Source organism: Tamandua tetradactyla, chromosome 11, assembly GCF_023851605.1.
Source record: "Tamandua tetradactyla isolate mTamTet1 chromosome 11, mTamTet1.pri, whole genome shotgun sequence".
Taxonomy (NCBI): Eukaryota; Metazoa; Chordata; class Mammalia; order Pilosa; family Myrmecophagidae; genus Tamandua; species Tamandua tetradactyla.
In genome coordinates this window covers 71,316,745-71,333,708 of record NC_135337.1, presented here as the reverse complement: position 1 = coordinate 71,333,708, position 16,964 = coordinate 71,316,745, and the positions used below count along the sequence as shown (strand labels likewise).

General features: G+C 45.6%; 1 long non-coding RNA gene across 5 annotated transcripts in view; it reads right to left on the bottom strand.

Annotated features, from left to right (window-relative positions):
• Positions 1–16,964, bottom strand: part of LOC143650265 (uncharacterized) — a 154,549-nt gene that overhangs the window by 43,549 nt on the left and 94,036 nt on the right. For all 5 annotated transcript variants that reach the window (XR_013159476.1, XR_013159475.1, XR_013159479.1 and 2 more), the window contains one exon: positions 2,345–2,514. This is a non-coding gene — a long non-coding RNA (uncharacterized LOC143650265). The remainder of the gene's footprint in view (positions 1–2,344; positions 2,515–16,964) is intronic.

The following is a 16,964-nucleotide window of genomic DNA, read 5'->3' as shown; positions in this document are numbered from 1 at the left end:
CCTCCGGAAGCTCGCGCCCACTGCCCCTCTCCCACCCCACCCCACCCCAGCCACCCGCCGGCCGTCCCGGCCCCATGCTGGAGAAGGTGGTCTGGATTCTGCCTCCCCGGCAGCCTTTCCCGAGACGTCATCTCATTCGTTTAGCTTCTGTCCTTAAACCCAGCACATTCCAAGCAAGCTCTCGTGCCCCTAAACAATTCCTATCCCACAGAGAAATTTCCTAATAAATGGATTCAAATGTCTATTCAGTGATTCTACAGGTGTTCATCAGGCGCTTGCTACGTGCCAACCGCTGCTCCAGGTGTGGGGGTAACACAGCCGAGCTCCCTACTCGGGAAATGTCTGTTCCAATCTCTGTGTCAAGCGGAGTGTCAGCACCGACGTGCGTCCAGGGCTGGGGAGAGCGGCCGTGTGAGTGGGGGCCCCCCAGGCTTCTCTGATTGGGTGTAATTTGGACAGCAACTGAAGAGGAAGACGAGGAGGAGCCATGCGCGGCCATGGAGCAGCGGGGACCGCAGGAGGGCCCAGTGGGCCTGCTGCGGTGCCAGGGCGGGAAATGGTGAGGACTTTGGATTTCATTCCAGGCAATGCAGGAAGCCATTGAAGATCTTTGATTAGACTCGTTTTAAAGGGGCGCAGTGAAGCAAGAATACTCCCTTAGGAGCTATTAGTGTTACTCTGGTAGGAAACGACTGTGGCGCTGAGGGGCTGCGATGGCAGTGATAGTGGTGAGAAGTGGTCAGATTTGGGATTTACTTTAAAGGTAGAGTCTGAAGGACACACGTTGCAGGGAAAGGGAGCTGAGGAAATCTCCCGAAGTTCTGCCTGACAAAGAACTAACAGAACAAAGATTAAGGGAAACTGGGAGAGGAGCGGATTTGTGGGGTAAAATGTCAAGAGTTTGGTTCTGGATGTGTTCATTTAGATGCATCACTAGCCATCCCAGTGGTTTTGTTGGGCAGCAGTCAGGGATATGACACTGGGATTCACGGGCAAAATGACATATAGAGATACAGAATTGGGAGATTCTAAAATTATAAAATTAGACAGATGATGCTTAAAGCCTTGGTGCTAAAAGGAATCAGCTATGAGTGAAGATGGAGGAAAGAAGAGCTTAGAGCTCAGAATCCTTGGACCCGACAGCCTTTAGGGTAAGGAAGGGGAGGGGAGCTGGGGGAGGATGGCCAGTGAGATAAGTGTGCATCCCACAGTCCAGTTAGAGAAATGATTAGGGAAGGAATGGGCCTGCGCCCATGGGAGAGAATGGGCCGGTGCCCGCGGGACAGAATGGGTCTGCCTGCGCCCGCGGGAAAGAATGGGCCTGCGCCTGTGGGAGAGAATGGGCCTGCGCCTGCACCATTTGCTGCTGTTGGATCTTATCTGGTCAGTCACAGACTTGGGATGGGTTATTGGGTTTGGCAACATGGCATTCACAGGTGGCCCTGGCAAGAGCAGTTGAGTAGTTTGGGGAAGACCTGGACAAAGTGGATGCAGAGGGGAGCGAGAGAGGAGGACGCGCAGACAGTGGGTCTAGCAATCCTTCCTGGAGGGTTTCTCCAGAAAAGAGGTCATAGCTGGAGGGTGACATGGGGTCAAGGGACGATTACACAGTTGAAATATCTGGGGGTTGGAAAGGACAGGACAGAATATTAAGTCTCTTCTAGTCCCAGTCCTTCATGTGACATTGGTGGAAAGCAAGAATAGCAAGACTAAATTACTGATCTGGGCCACACACCTGGCGAACTGGAGACCTGGGACAAGGCCTGCCTCAGCAGCTCCTGGCCCAGGTTGCTTTTAGTCACAAACGTTAGTTATTGGTAACTCCAAACGCTGCTCCTCAACTGAGACAGATGGACTTAATTTTTGAATGTTTAATTGGATTATAACACCACCCAGGAGATGTAGGCGTGTAAGCACACAGCGTGTTGCATGTTCCCACACTGGACACACCCACGTAACCAATGTCAAGATCACGAAGCTGAAGGCCAGCAGCCCCTGGGGGCCTTCCCTTGCTCCCCTCAAGGGTAACAGCCTCCAGGACCACAAACATGCTTTATGGAGTTCATTTTTGGTCTTTCTCTCAAGACAACTTCTTAGTATAGAAGCAACATGCCCATGGTAAGTCCTTAAAACAGTACAGAAGTGATTATGGCAAAATAATAATAAAAATATTAAGTCAAGGGTACTTCACGGCAGTGACCAGTGTTGAAAATCATATTAGAATCATTCCAGACTTTATCTAAGCATTTTTTATCTTAAAGAAAATGCCTGCACAGGTCAAGAAATAAACTAAAGTTTCACTTATTGTCTTATCGGTTTATCATTTAGGTCCCTCAATAAATACCTGCCATTTTCCCTCCAAAGAAGCAGGTTCTGAGCTGGTTGCGGGCATCAGCGACTCTCAGCCAGTGCCCAGGGCCTGGTGACTCAGCTGGGGAGAACTTTAGGAGGCAGAGGACATCCACGTTCCCTCAAATCACACTGTCTTCTTGCCTTCCCTTCTGTCTCGGGCTTCTAGAAGAACAGGATTCTTTTTATTCAACCACCTGGAGTGTGAGAGTTTGTGCTTGCTTGGGAGATACGATGAGTATGAGAACCTAGCTATAATTCAGGGGCCGGGCTCCATTCCGATCAAGGTGGCAGAGTGAAATGCCCCAGGACCCTATACCCCCACCGGAACTTGAAGCAGTAAGTAAGAACTAGCAGAAACAACTTTCTGAAAGCTCTGGAAGCCAGTTAGAGCATTGATGTAGCAAGGCTGAATATCATTAACCATTAGGGAAACACACATCAAAATCACACCCTCGCACCTGCTAGAATGGCTATTATTGAAAAAACAAAAAAATAACAAGTGTGGCCAGGGTATGCAGAAATAGGGAAACTCATGCATTGTCGGTGGGGATGAAAAATGTTACAGCCACTATGGAAAACAGTTTGGCATTTCCTTAAAGAGTAAGCATAGAGTTCACCCCTATTCTGGGAAACAGCTAGAGAAGGGACAGAAAAATGACCAGGACAGTGGTCCCAGGGTGCGAGTGACCTGAGAGGGTCTCCACCAGGCAGGGAGCCCTGGATGGAAAAGCTGAGGAACTGGACCCAGTGAACTGAGCAAGTGCTCCATCGGGACTTCACGGAGACAAGAGGCCATGCCCAGGGCAGTGCCTGCCCCCAGAGAGCTTGGGATCCCAGCCTCTCAGTTCTGCAGCCCCGAGCTCCCTGGAAGAACCCAGAAGCCAGTAAATGAGCTCCCTGTTCATGGGGACCCTGCCGCTGCCGCACAGAGCGCAATGTGCACCTTTCCATACGGAGGCCAGAGCCCTCGGGAGTGCACGGACAGGGAGGCGGGACGAGGAGGCAAGCCAGGCTGTACCCCACACCCCACATCCCAACATCCATGCCCCTTACGCAGGCATATCCTGCACCTGCAGTGCCCTGCTCCCCACAGATAGGTACCCATGTGCCCCATCTCCCATGCCCCCCCCCCGTGCCCCTGGGTACCTGTGTAGTGCCCTGCCCTACCACTGCCCTGCACTGCACCCTGCCACTGCCCCACTGTGCCCCACTCCATGCCCCGGGCCCCATCTTGTGCCCATGTACTCCATGCCCTCCACCCCCTTGCCCTGTGCTCCAAGCCACTCATTGCACCATACCCCACACCCCCATGCCTCACCCCCATGGCACGCCCAGCTGGCGGGCATTTACACCTTAGCTGTGGACAGAGGCAGTTGACATGCCCAGCCCCACAGCCCAAGGCCATTCCAAGCAGGACCCTCAGGGCCACCTGTCCCATCAGGCCCACAAGTGGAATCTCTGCTGACGTGCACACTGCTCACCCCCCAGGGTTGGTGGCTTTCAGTGTGCACAGAGACCAGTAGACTTGGCTGGAACTGCACTGGGTCTCCATCCAGCTCACCCAGCTGCCGCAGTCCGGCAGAGGTGAGCCTAAGGGGAAGAGGAGGCCTGAGAGTGCCATCTGCTGGGGAGGAACGGGAAGTGCAGTCTGGCCACTGCCTGCCTAGCTTCAAACAGATCTGGTAGTAGAGTTGCATCCGCTGATGAGATCTGGGCCTTGGTTTGGTGGGAATTACTGACAAACCAAGTGCAGAAGAGGCCGTCAACCAAATCCAAGCAAATGTATCTTAAACAACTGAGGAAATCAACTTCCAAAGTAACCCTATTAAGGTAATCAACTGCCTTGAAGCCAACAGAAAATCCCAAAGCATATGAAGACACAGGCAGCTATACCCCAGCCACATGACCAAATTAAAACACCAGAGGAGACACGGAAGCTGGAACAACTAATCAAAGATGTTCATACAACTCTCCTAGGTAAGTTCATTGGGTTGGTAATGACATAAAGGATACCAAGAAGACATTATAAGAACATAAGGAAGAACATGAAAGAATAAGTAGATGAATAGGTATCACAGAGATGAAAGATACTGTGGCTCAAAATAAAAAAAATATACTAGTGACACACAAGAGCAGATTTGAAAAAGCAGAAGAAAGAATAAGCAAACCAGAACAGGAAAATTGAATTAGAATGCTCAAAGGAACAAATGGCAAAAAAGATGGAAAAATTGGAGTTGGATCTCAGGGAAATGATGGACAACGTGAAGCACACAAATATAAGAATCATAAGTGTCCCAGAAGGAGAAAAGAAGAGTAAAGACTAGGAAGTTATTTGAGGAGATAATAGGGGAAACTTCCCAACCCTTATAAAAGACATACATATGCAAATCAGAGAAGCCCAGTGTTTGGGTGCTAAAGCTGCTAGAATGCAATATACCAGACATGGAATGACTTTTAAAAAGGGAATTTATTAAGTTGCAAGTTTATAGTTCAAAAGCTATAAAAATGTCAAAACTAACTCAGCTAGGGAAAGATCCCTTGACTCAAGAAAGGCCAATGGGTCTGGAACCCTCTGTCATCAGGGAAAGCATATGACTGGCATCTGCTGGGGTCTTTGGCTTCTCATTTCAAACAGCTTCACAAAGGCTTTCCCTCCAGCTTCTTCAAATGGCTTCCCCTGGGGTATTTTCTTTCTGCCTCTCCAAATATGTCTGACAGTGTGGGCCATAAAGCTTTTTCCAAGATGCTTCCCTCTTAAAGAACTCCAAGGAATGACCCCACCTTGAATGGGTAGAAACACATCTCCATGGAAACCATCTAATCAAAAGGTACCACCCACAACTGGGTGGGTCTCATTTCCTTGGAAACAACATAATTACAAAGATCCCACCCGACAGTATTGAATGAGGATTGAAGAACAAGGTTTTTCTGGGTGGCATAACAGTTTCAAATAGGCACACCCAATGAACCCCAAACAGAATAAATCCAAATAGGCCTTTCCCAAGACGCATATTAATCAGTATGTCAAATGTTGAAGAGAAGCAGAAAATTCTGAAAGCAGCAAGAGAAAAACATTTTACTGCATATGAGGGAAACCAAATAAGACTGAGTTCAGATTACTCAACTAGCACCCTGGGGGCGAGAAGGCAGTGGTATGATAGATTCAAGATCCTGAAAGGGAAAGACTTCCAGCCAAGAATTCTGTACCCATCCACATTGTCCTTCAAAACTGAGGGAGAGATTAAAATTTTCACAGACAAACAAATCCTGAAAGAATCTGTCAACAAGAATTCGGCCCTATAAGAAGTACTAAAGAGACTTCGGCCAGTTGAAAAAAAAAAAAGACAGTAAAGGGGGGTCTGGAGGAGGGCACAGAAGAGTACTTCTAAGAGTAACTTAAAGGATAAAAAGAGAAGGAGGAAAAAGACAAATCTGACAAATAAAATAAGAAAGATAAGATGGTGGATTCAAGAAATACCTTTTCAGTAATAACTTTGAATGTTAATGGACTAAATTTACCAATTAAAAGATGCAATTGGCAGAATGAATTAAGAAATATAATCCAGCCATATGCTGCTTACAAGAGACTCATCTTAGACCCAAGGATATGAATAGATTGAAAGTGAAAGGATGGAAAACGATTTTCCATGCAAGTTGTAACCAAAACAAAGCAGGAGTAGCTATACTAATATTGGGCAAAATAGACTTTAAGTGTAAAGACATCATAAGAGACAGAGAAGGATGGCATAGGTATTAATTAAAGGGACAATTGACCAAGAAGATAGAACAATCATAAATGTTTCTGCTCCCAATCAAGGAGCTCCAAAGTACATGAGACAGACATTAGCAAAACTGAAGGGAGCAACAGATGTTTCACCAATAATAGTAGAAGACTTCAATACACCACTCTCTTCTAAACACAGAACAACCAGACAGAAGATCAACAAGGAAATAGAGAAGTTAAACAACTTAATAAATGAATTAGACTTAACAGACATATACAGGTCATTGCACCCCAAAGCACAAGGATACACATTCTTCTCTAGTGCTCATGGAACATTCTCCAGGATAAATCATATGCTGGGGCACAAAGCAGGTCTTTAGAAATTTTAAAAGATTGAAATTATTTAAAGCACCTTCTCTGATCACAATGAAATGAAGCTGGAAATCAATAACCACCAAACAACCAGACTTTCACAAAATAAATAGAGATGAAATAAATCATTCTTTTTAAAAAATATTTTTATCGACAAATCCTTATAAATAATGCATTCTTAAACAATCAGTAGGTCAAAGAATAAATTGCTAGGGAAATTGGTAAATGTCTGCAGATGAACTGAAATGAGAATACAACATATCAGAATTTATGGGATGTGGCAAAGGCAGTGCTGAGAGGGAAATTTATGGCCCTAAATGCCTATATTAAAAGAAAAGGGCAAGCAAAAATTGACAACTTAACTGCTTACCTGGAAGAACTAGAAAAAGAACAGCAAACTAACCCCAAAGCAAATTGAAGAAGAAAAATAACAAAGATTAAGCAAAATTAAATAAATTGGAGGGAAAAAAACACAATAGAACCAATAAAACCAAAAGTTGATTCTTTGAAAAAATCAATAAGACCAATGGACCCCTTTGTCAGCTAAACTGACAAAGTAAAAAAAGTATCTAGAAAGAAACTCAACCAGGGATGTAAAGGATCTATACACAGAAAACTACATTGCTAAAATAAATCAAAGAAGATTTAAATAGGTGGAAAAACATTCCCTGCTCATGGATAAGAAGGTTCAATATATTTAAGATGTCAATTTTACCCAAATTGATCTACAGATTCAAAGCAGTACTAATCAAAATTCCAACAACGTACTTTGAAGACTTGGAAAAGCTAGTTATCAGATTCATTTGGAAAGGAAAGAGACATCAAGTGGTTTAAAATATCCTTAAAAAGAACAAAGTGGGAATTATTAACACTTTCTGATTTTAAAGCTCATTATAAAGCCACAGTAGTAAAAACAGCATGATATTGGCACAAGTATCAATGGATTGATAGAAGGAATCTAATGAGAATGTGGAAATAGACCTCCAAATCTACAGTTACCTGATCTTTAACAATGTCATTAAATCCACTGAACTGAGACAGAATACTGTTTTCAATAAATGGACATTGGAGAACTGGATACCAATAGCCAAAAGAATGAAAGAGGATCCTTACCTTATGCCCTTTACAAAAATTAACTCAAAGTGGATCACAGACCTAAATATAAGAGCCCGTACCATAAAACTCCTAGAAGAAAATATAGGGAAACATCTTCAGGGCATACTAATAGGAGGTAGTTTTCTAAACTTTATACCCAAAGCACAAGCAATGAAAGAAAAAATAGATAAATGGGAGATCCTCAAAATCAAATGCTTTCCTGCCTAAAATGACTATGTCAAAAGGTGAAGAGGCAGCAAACTCAATTGCAGAAAATATTTGGAAATCACATATCAGATAAAGGATTGATGCCCTGTATACACAAAGAAATCATACAACTCAACAGGAAAAGAACAAACAATTGTTTATAATATAAACAATTATAAAATTTGCTAAAAATATGAATAGACATTTTTCCAAAGAGTAAATACAGTGGCTAAAATGTACATAAAGAGATGCTCATTTTTATTAGCCATAACGGAAATGCAGACCAAGACTGCAATGAGATACCACCTCACACCTGTAAGAATGGCTGCTATTAAGCAAATAGGAAACTATAAATGTTGGAGAGGATGTGGAGAAGCTGGAACATTTATGCAGTGCCTATGGGAATGTATAATGGTACAGCTGCTATGGAAGACAGTTTGGTGATCCTTTAGAAAAACTAAATGACAAGTTGCCCTACAACCTGGCAATACCATGACTTGGTATATACCCAGAAGAGCTGAGGGCAGTCACACAGACATTTGCACATCAATTTTCACAGAAACATTATTCACAATTGCCAAAAGATGGAAATGGTCCAGGTGCCCATCAACAGATGAGTAGATAAATAAAATGTGGTTTCTACATACAATGGAATATTGTGCAGCAGTAAGACTAAATGAGGTGTTGAAGCACATGGCAACATGGATGAACCTTGAGGACATAATGCTGAGTGAGATAAGCCAGACACAAAAGGATATTGTCTGGTTTCACTATCATGACCTTAGTAAAGGTTAACTCAGAGGCTTAAAATATAGAATATAGGGTACCTAAAGATACGCAGAAGCTAGAGATGGGTGAATGGTTTATTAAAGAGGTTGAGCTGAAATGTAAGGGAATGGATAGAAGTGAAGGCAAGTTCACTAATGGGTGTCTAAGTAACATCGCCATATTGAAAGTGAACACGATTGAAAGGGGTTGTATTGAGCCACGTATCCCACTGATTACCACTACAAATATAAATAAGTCCTTGCTTGAACTACTTCAAAGCTGTGAATCTTGTACAAAGAGACAATAATAGAAGGGCATATGGGGAATTCTACTATTGCATGCTATGGGCTATGTGTTTTCAGGAAGAAATCAACAGTACTACAGCAATACCAGGGGTAAATAACTGGGGTGGGGGAGGATAAGAGTTAGGGTGTTCTATTTCGTGAGGATATATTTATTGGTTATTTTTCTCTTTGGAACAATGAAAATCATCTATAATTGAGAGTGTTGATAATTGTACAACTAAATGAGGATAATGTGGGACACGGACTGTTGACTTTGGACATTATCTATGATGCCCAATGGATGGAGGTGGCTGAAATGGGCATAGCATGGGGAGAAGGACTGAAGGAGAAGGAGGAGTTATAACAGAGAAGATAGGATTTAACAAATGAGTATGACTTCTGACTCATTATATTGACATTTCTTAAGTCTCCCGTGTGTTGGAGTAGCTAGAAGAAAAAATCTAAAATTGCACAATTGTACCAAGCTGTGAAATTTGTTCTATACCTATATGTTACAAAGTACTTTGAAATTTATTGCTTTTTTGTTTATTTATTTCACAATAAAATGATGTTTTAAAAAAAGTTACCCATATTGTCCGCGACTTCTCGCTCAGCGTCAAGCCCCCGGCCGGCGGGTGAGACAATGAGGAGAGACAGAGAGACGCAGACAAATCCGCGCTGGTGAGAAACACAGATCCAAGACACGTAGCAGTTGTAAGCACAGACTTTTACTGGAGTTAAGCTTGCATTCTCTGTTTCAGGTTCTGCGCGGGACAAGATGCCCCGCGGGGGAACAACCTCTATGCGGCCGTCAGGTACGGCTCCCTGCGGGTCGTCTCCACCCACCCTGTCCGGGTAACCTCTTATATACTGTGCCCAAACCCAATAGGTTAGTGCCACGTATACAGAGGTGATTGGAAGATAGGGTTGGTGGGCGCGTACGTCATACGCGGAAACAGGATGCGGGCGCCATCTTGACTCACTCGATGGGCGGGGGGAACTCTAGAGCAGGCTGCAGCGCGACCACTAGGCCTGACCCGGGAGGCGGCTCTCCACATCTCCCCCTTTTTTATTATTTTTGGTCCGTAGACCCTTTCTTAGACCCAGTGTCTCCATTGATGAGTGAGCTCCCGTGAGCTTGATTAGCCCACTACTTGTTTTGGTGCTTTGGGGAGTCTGGACTAGGCTTGCTAGGCACCAACCAGAATGCCTCCTCATATAGAGACCGGAGAGCCCGTGAACTGGAAACCACGTGACTCTCCCTGCAGTGCTTCGCCTCGCAACTGGGCTAAGCGGGGCTCAGGAGAGCGGCAACCAGAGTTGAGGGTGTCACTAGATGTCTCTGTGCAATGGCCGGAGTCTAGTCTGGCCAGGACCGTGACTCTGCTTTAGAGATCATCCTTTAGACAAAAATTATGACTTCTGGTGCCGCCTTTTACACCCGGGACACGGCCATGGGCTTTGCAGCAGATCCTGTTTTCAAGCGCCCCGCCCTGAGTGGCCGTGACGGGCCACGCAGTGGGGGGGAGGACAGGGCTACGGTGCGGGTGTCGCCAGGGGCATCAGGGGCAAGTGACATAGCCAACATAGTGGTGACGCGTAGCTGTTGCTGCGTCTGGAACAAGCGTTCTAACAAACATTTAACAATGAGCAGAGTTACTAAGAGTCCCACTGCTAAAAGAATCCAAGTGGTCAACCTGGGCCAAGAGAACCATGAGGTGACTTGGTCCCACAGTAGCTCGTAGTGGGAAAAGTGGGGTTAAAGCTAGTTTCTCTTCTACTCGGTCGGAGGGTCACTTGCACTGTTGTTGTCATCTTTTCGGTCGTCGCCATCATCAGCAGAGTTGGAGACCGGATCTGGTGGCTCTGGTTGGAGGCTTATCAATTTTCTGGGCAACAGTTCCTTGGCGTCCTCGGGCGACGTCACGGTTCTCACCAGTCTTTCCGGAACCCACACAGGTTGACGTCCTGGTTCCTGGGGAAAAACACAAACAGAGCCTCTGGCCCAGCTGAGCACTGGGTCAGGGCCTTGCCATTGTCCTGACAGGACATCCTTCCAACGGACTAGACCTCTATGTGGAGGACTCGGAGTGGTGTGCTGTAGGGCAGGTGTCATTCCTTGTGCATTTTCATTTAAAAAATTATATGTAAATAAGGCTACAGACAGTTGAGCCTTCGGGGACAGGCCGTGGCCTATTCCCCCTTTCTGTTTTTTGAGCAAGTCTTTAAGAGACCTGTGTGCTCTTTCAATGATTCCTTGCCCTTGAGGGTTGTAAGGGATACCATGTTTTAATTGCACTTCCATATTTGCACAAAATCTTTGGAAGGCTTTGCTGGTGTAAGCAGGTCCGTTATCTGTTTTTAATATTTTCGGCTTACCCCAAGCTACCCAAGCGGCAAGGCAGTGTGCAATTACTTGGTGGACTCTTTCTCCTGATTCGGCAGAGGCAAATAAAACTTGAGAACAAATATCCACTGACACATGCAGGTATTTAACTTTACCATACTCTGAGTGATGGGTGACATCCATTTGCCAAATGTCTCCCGGGATGAGACCTTTAGGGTTAACTCCAACTGAAGGGACTACCCTCTGTTCTGCACAATTATTGCAGGCTCTGACTATATCTCTGGCAGCTGCACGCGGTATGTGAAACCGTCTGGCTAAGGTGCTTGCATTGACATGAAATTTAGTATGAAACTCTTGGGCCTGTTGATACGGTGTCAGCGCAGGGAAGATATGTGGCTGTCGAGTGGCCACATCCACTACGTGATTTCCCTGTGCCATGGGGCCTGGCAGGCCTGTGTGCGCTCTAATGTGAGTTATGTAGAAAGGATGTTGTCTGGCACATATTGTCTCTTGAAGTTTGATAAAGAATGGTCTTACTGAGGAGGAATATTTTATAATGCCCACCGTCTCTAAAATATTTACAGAATTTACGACATAAATCGAATCAGATATAATATTTAGGGGATCAGTAATTTCTTTCAGGACTGTAATAATGACCTGTAATTCTACCCATTGAGGTCTCTGTGGTTGGAAGAACACAGTTTTAGGAGAACCTCCTTCTACGCAATATGCTCCTGAACCGGAGCTGGAACCGTCCGTGTACACGGTGAGGGCGTTCACTAGTGGCTTAGATGAAGTTACCTTAGGAAAGATTACTGGGTGACGGGTGACGAATTGTAAGAGGGGATCTTTTGGGTATTGGTTATCAATTTCTCCCAAAAAGGTACATCGGAGGATGGCCCACTGATCTATACATCCAGTAAGTATCTCAAGTTGCTGAGAAGAGTAAGGTACTCTGAGGTACTTAGGCTGTTGGCCAAAATGCTGTATGGCCTTCTTGATGGCCTCCAATGCCAACTCTGCAATTGCTGTAGGAAAATGCTCTAAACTTTTCTTAGGGGAAATTCCAGGGTGGACCCAGAGTAATGGTCCCTGTTGCCATAGCACTGCCGTGGGCTGTAGTTTTGTTGGCAGTAAGCAGGCTTCGAATGGCTTTTGGGGGTCTATTCTTTTTAAAGCAGCACTACTGAGCGCCTGTTCTACCTGACGTAGTGCTTGCCTCGCCTCTGGGGTGAGACACCGGGGCGAGTGTAGGTCTGAATCTCCTTTTAGCAAATCAAACAAAGGTGTTAATTTGGCATTGGTGATCTTTAAGTACGGACGAACCCAATTGATATCTCCCATAAGTTTTTGCAGATCATTAAGGGTATGTATGTCATCTACTCTGAGAGACACTTTTTGGGGGGAAACATGCTGAGGCATGATTTTTGCCCCCAGGAAGGTGGTAATCTCTGTCATCTGGATTTTTTCAGGGGCCACTTCCAGGTTGGCTTCTCTAAGACTAAGGACTAAATGTGATAAAGCTGTTTTAAGAAGATCTGTGTCTTTATGGGCTAAGAGAATGTCATCCATATAATGGATGATTTTCACTTGGGGGAACTGCTGCCGAGTGCTAGCTAGCTTTGTAGCAACATACAGCTGGCACATGGTAGGACTATTAGTCATGCCCTGGGGCAGGACCGTCCACTCGAAGCGTTGACAGGGCTCCTCTTGGTTAAGAGAGGGCACAGTAAAAGCAAATTTTGGAGTATCTTCAGGGTGAAGTGGGATGGAAAAGAAGCAATCCTTAAGATCTAGGATGATAATGGGCCAGTGTTCTGGCAAAGCTGAGAGGAGGGGTAACCCCATTTGAACAGGTCCTAAAGGCTCCATACAGTTATTGATGGTTCTTAAATCATGTAACAATCTCCATCTGCCTGATTTCTTTTTTATGACGAATACGGGTGTGTTCCAAGGCGATGTGGAGGGAATGATATGGCTCTCTTTTAGCTGTATAGACACTAGAGTATGCAATGCTGACAGCTTTTCTTTTGGTAAGGGCCACTGAGGCACCCACACCGGGGTACTGGTCTTCCACTTTAGTTTTATAGGTGTGGGTGGGAGTCTCCCCTCAGTGGCCCCTAGGAAAAACCCAGGCCTCGTCTGTCAGAATTGGAGACAGCTTGTATAGGCCTTGCGCGCCCGTGCAATGAGGCTCCTAAGCCTTTGCCGGGGACATATCCCATTCCTTTTAACAAGCGCTTAGAAGTTGGAGAGCAGCCACTGTAATTACCTGATTCGGCCACCAGAGGGAGCCCGTGGTGAGGGTTTTTGGCGAGATCACCAAAACCATTCACCGGAAGCCGCCGCGTCCCTGCAGCAGGCGCTGGCGGGGCGGAAGGCTGTGTGGGTGAGACAGGGGGCCTCCCCCAATCGATCAGCGGAGGCGCGTCTGCACCCTCGGTCTCATCACTATCTGACTCTGAGTCAGAGGTGTCTGAACTAGCGCCAGACTTTGGCGGCTTACAAGTGGGCGGCTCACTTTCACAGGAGCCGTCCGCTAAAAGGGTCTTTAAGGGAGCTAACAAAGGTAAACTTCCGGACTGCCCCATGTTTGCAGTCGGCACTGTACTTTAATCACTCGGAGAGCTCTTCCGAGTCCCCGGGGCTACCTGAAAGCCCGCGGGCCTTAACTCTCACGTAATAAGAAGTACTCACCTTCTCGCGGTGATCAAGCGCGGGAAGTCCGCTGCGAACTCAAGAAGCACGTCCTCACCAGCTCGGGGAAAGGCAGCAGAAGGGTTCCCCGTACGGGCCACCACTTGTCCGCGACTTCTCGCTCAGCGTCAAGCCCCCGGCCGGCGGGTGAGACAATGAGGAGAGACAGAGAGACGCAGACAAATCCGCGCTGGTGAGAAACACAGATCCAAGACACGTAGCAGTTGTAAGCACAGACTTTTACTGGAGTTAAGCTTGCATTCTCTGTTTCAGGTTCCGCGCGGGACAAGATGCCCCGCGGGGGAACAACCTCTATGCGGCCGTCAGGTACGGCTCCCTGCGGGTCGTCTCCACCCACCCTGTCCGGGTAACCTCTTATATACTGTGCCCAAACCCAATAGGTTAGTGCCACGTATACAGAGGTGATTGGAAGATAGGGTTGGTGGGCGCGTACGTCATACGCGGAAACAGGATGCGGGCGCCATCTTGACTCACTCGATGGGCGGGGGGAACTCTAGAGCAGGCTGCAGCGCGACCACTAGGCCTGACCCGGGAGGCGGCTCTCCACACCATATGACCTGGCAATCCCACTTCTAGATATATTCCCAAAAGGACTGAAAGCAGGAACTCAGACAGATACTTGTACACCAATGCTTATAACAGCATTATTTACAGCAGCCAAATGGTGGAAACAACCCAAATGTCCATCAGAAGATGAAAGGATAAACAAGTGTGGTCTATACACACAGCGATTATTACTCAGCCTTAAAAAAGAATGAAGTTCTGATACATGTTGCTACGTGGATGAGGCTTGAAGACATCATGTTGACTGAAATGTCAGACATACAGGGACAGATGTTGCGTGATCTCACTTATATGAACCAGCCAGAATACGCAAACTCATAGAGACAGAAAGCAGAGCACAGGTTGGGAAAGAGGAATGGAGAGTTACGGCACATGGTGCAGGGTTTCTGTTTGGGGTGACGGGAGAGTCCTGGCAATGGGTGTTGGAGAGGGAAGTGCAACATTGTGAGTGTGACTAATCCACTGATGTCATGCTGGGAGAGGTCGAGATGGGAAAATTTATGTTGTATATCTGCTTCTACAGTTTAAAAAAGTGACCAAAGAGACAGTGGCAATAAAATGCAATATATGATCCTGGACTGGGTCTAGTAATAGAGGAGAAAAGGTCCAAAAGGATATTAATGTAACATATGAAAAGATTGATTAGAGACTATAAGCTTTATATCAGTGTTAAATTTCTTGAACTTGTTAACTCTACTTCAGATAGTTACATAAGTAAGCATCCTTTTTCTTACAAAATATACATAGCGGAATTGAGTGTTCAAGGAGCATGATGCATATAACCTACTACCCGGGTTTTAGAAAGTAGATGAGATAGGTAGATAGGTAGGTAGGTAGGTATAGATAGACACGTAGGTAGATAGACAGGTAAGTAGATAGACAGACAGGTAGGTAGATAGATAGAAAGGTGACAGACAATGATATGGCGTTGTTGGTGGATCAGGCTCATGCAGGGTATGTGAAGTTCTGTGTTTGGGTTTCATATTACTTTTGCAAGTATCTTGCAAGTTTGAAATTATTTCAAGTCGGTTTAAAAAGAAAAGTCAAAACTCTATTAATTCAGAGTTTCCTTAGACTTCACCAAATCCAACTTTCTCCCGATCCTATCAGAGCAAGTCATGTGGTACCAGTGTGTCCTGGTCAAAGCGTGGGCATTCACACTTGCAGTTGAGGACAGGCTATGCCGTAGAGCAGTGGGCCTTGTTAAGTCCACCTGTGAGGACGTAGAACCAGGTTGAGAGAAGCCTAGCGGGGTCTGCTCCAGCATGAAGTGGAGACGGGGAGGTGGTCCCGGGCCAGCACCCCCAGAACCGAAGCCTTGCTGGGTCGCTTCTCTGACCACAAAGTCTGAAACCTGTGTGGCCAGACTGAGGGAGACCGGGCTTCAGCCTACCTGAGAACCTGGGATCAAGCCGAAGGGTGAAACAAACCCATTGGAAAGTGCAGAGAAATAGTCAAAAGGGGACAGAATCTGGAAAGGAAACAGTTTGGGCCAATCTGCTGGCCTTTATGACTAATTTTGGAAAAAACACACATTTTCCTAAGATAAGTGGACACTGCATTTTCTCTCTTGTTGATGCCCTTAGCAATCGCCTCTAAGTTTGGTAGTTTGCTTTTCCCTTCTCCATGCAGATGCCTCGATAGAGAGTTTAATAAATTCAGGATTTAGAAATTGTTAAATAAGATAATTCAGACCCAGATAGTCTTGTGTCTGGATTACCTCCCCTGACTGTGTTCATTCCTCGGAGAAAATAACTGCCAGAGCCCCCCTTCATTTATGCTTATTTTAGACAGCGTGGAAGGACTCCATGACACTTCAGCTTTACAAATCTTACCAGCACGTGTGGCTGGAGGATCACAATAAATAATTAACGAGTGAACATGTCCAACCAAAAGGAAAAATGCTTATATTATGAGTTACATTTTATTCTTGGCTTGCTAATTAAAAAATCTGCCAAGCTTCCCTTTTTCCTAGTAAAACCTGACCAATATCTTCAGCTGCTATATAAAAATATCTTTGTGTTTATTTATATACCACAAAGATGTTTTTATATACCACGTGTTTTTATATAGTATACAAAATATATCATTGTTTCTGAGAGGTTAAAACACTGTCTATAAATGAATGAATGACAATAAAGTATTAAACATTAATCAAACGAGGCAATAACAAGGCAGGCCGTTAAACGGGCTGAGCATGAAGCCTCTCTACGAGCCCCCAGCACTGAGAGCCAGACAAGTCCTCTGATCCACGTAGCTGTGCCGCAGACGTGTCCCCTGCAGACTCTGTGACACATGGTGAGGACACGGGGGCACACCTCAGGGATGTGTGCGGCTGATGGGGTCTCTGCTATAGACACGGTTTAAACAAAATAATAAAGATTCATTTGGGGAATTGTGGTGGTGTGGAGCTATATGTACACCAGAAAAACAGGTTCTGAAAGGGGATCCCTTCCCATGGGGTGCCCCGTGTACATGGGACGCTGTGACAAGGCAACCGGTTAAGGCGAGGCCCACCTTGGTCAGGCGGTCC